Source organism: Pteropus alecto, unplaced genomic scaffold (assembly GCF_000325575.1).
Source record: "Pteropus alecto unplaced genomic scaffold, ASM32557v1 scaffold76, whole genome shotgun sequence".
In the NCBI taxonomy this organism is placed as follows: domain Eukaryota; kingdom Metazoa; phylum Chordata; class Mammalia; order Chiroptera; family Pteropodidae; genus Pteropus; species Pteropus alecto.
The window spans coordinates 29,792,832-29,795,091 of record NW_006443138.1 but is presented as its reverse complement, the minus strand read 5'-3'; the positions used below and the strand labels follow the sequence as shown (position 1 = coordinate 29,795,091).

General features: G+C 39.9%; 1 pseudogene; it reads right to left on the bottom strand.

The window, feature by feature from the left end:
* Positions 1-1,746: 1,746 nt before the first annotated feature.
* Positions 1,747-1,865, bottom strand: LOC112472523 (annotated as a pseudogene).
* Between the last annotated feature and the right edge of the window lie 395 nt (positions 1,866-2,260).

Below are 2,260 nucleotides of genomic sequence, written 5' to 3'. Positions count from 1 at the left end.
CTCACAAAGGCCTCTAATCAAGTGGAAAATGTGCTGGAGGCCAGAGGTTTGGGTCTGCAATTATTTTTTAAGGGATTACCAGAGAAGAATAGGGGGCAGTGAGGACCTGCCCCCCACCCCCACTTTATTTTCCATTTGGTCCTGCTTTTAGACAGAATGAGCCAGTAGTAGCCGCCCAGATCTCCAAGCATATGAGCCTCATCTCTTCCTTCTCTGGTAGAAGGATGTCCTCTTTGAACATCATCACTTCAAAAAGATTTAGAGAGTTTAAAAGCAATATGCAGGTTTTATTCTGACCCCATTTAAGCCCTTATTTATAAAACCACTATGGAACAGGACCTCGTGTGTGGGGAGAGCACTCATTCATTAACCTCTAACCCTGCTCTGTATGCAGAGGGGAGAGTTCGCAGGGCGTCCATACACTGCTAAGATTGGGAGCATTCACTCAGGCTTCCCAGGCTGTGGAGGGCAAGAGGTCATGTTCCCAATCTTGCCAGATCGCCGCCTTCTTATTTATACACGTTGGCCCTTCCCCTCGGCATTGAGCAAATATCCATGAAACTCCTAATGCAAAACGGGTGAAAATATAAAATGCTAACCATTTTTATTACTTTATTAGGAATTTCCGTTTAAAAGGAGCACTGTGGAAAGGAGTCTGTCTTCTCTGTGCATCATGAAGGACCTTCTTTGATGTCATTTATACACTAATGTTCATGAAGGATTAACTGATAGAGATGAACATTTCAGGATGGCGCTAACTTCTCATCATTCTATTTCAGCTCAGAGAGACTGCTCATTCTTCTAAAGCTAAGTGGTTAGTAATGTATGCAAACTCAGTAAAAAGGAAATGATTACAAATTCCTAAACTCATTCTGGGACGATCAAGGATTAGGCTGTTCAGCTCTGAAAGTTAGAAGTCTGCATACATTTCAATACAAATACCAGGTTGAGTAATAATTTTCAGGTCCTTTCTTCAAAGTCTCTAAAATACCTTGGGTCAAAAACACAAAACAAGTACAAAAGAAAATAAAAACAAAACCAACTCTGGTCTGCTTTCATCAGTACAAATACCTTATTGACATATTTGATTTATTAATTTTCATTTCTCCCTGGAGAGAAGCACAATTATTACATTTAATACTTAATGCAAATGTCATGCTAGTATTTTATGTTGACCCTCATACTTCTTTTGGTGGGTGTTACAGGAAGAAGGGACCACATAGGTTCCCCCCAAGGAAAGCAAGTAACATTGGACCGCTTGGACTACTCTTCCCAAAGAATGACAGACAGGCTGGCTGAATTACTTCTGCTGGTTATCAAGATGTTGTGATAGCTTTCTCCAAGAGTAAATAATCTTTACCCTACTTTAGATGAACTTTAGAAAGGTGAAGTGAAACATTCAAGGGCATCCAAGGAGACAGTGAACTCTAAAGGAGAGCTTTAGGGAGCCTGACTCCTTAAATAAGGAGCAAATCATGAGATAAGTCTGCCCTAGGAGGGAGTTTGTTCCAAGCTTCCTGTCCCAGACACAGTTCCTGAATCACTACTCGAATGCCTATTTACTCCTGTCCTGGGCTTATCACCATTATTTTGGTATTCATCAATATTCTTGTACTTCTCTGTCCTTTTAACAAAGTATATTCAACAACATTATCAGTTGTTTTAGAAGTCACTCTTCCTAGCTAGCCACACCAGTTTGGGGAAGAGTAAAATAGCAATTTGGAAACAATAATTTTTTTTTTGTACTGCCTACAGCACCTGGTCTTCCTAGGTGGTCTCCCATTCAAGTACTAACCAGGCCCGACCCTGCTTAGCTTCCGAGATCAGACGAGATCAGGCTTGCTCAGGGTGGCATGATTGTAGACTAGAAACAATAATTTGATAAAACAGTGACAACAAGGCATCTCAGATTTTTCAAGGCAGTGGAAAATTTTGGTACTTTGGAATGTAAACATCTTTCAGACTCTCCTTAGATCACAAGGTATCTAAAAACCAATTTAAGACCAACCTCTTAATTTTCTATTCAAAAAACAAGATGAACATAATTAGAATTAAGTACAAAGTACAAGCTTTCAAATTAAGTGAAAATTATGTTCAAGGTCTACAGAGACAAGGAAATTATATCTTGAGGTTGAAATGTTATCAGTCCAAAGTTTATTGTGTCCAACTGGCATACCCAAAAGAGTTGGGAAACGCCCTTGAGTCTACAAAGAAAAGATATGTAACATGACTTCTCCAGACAGCACCAGTGGGGTCGTCT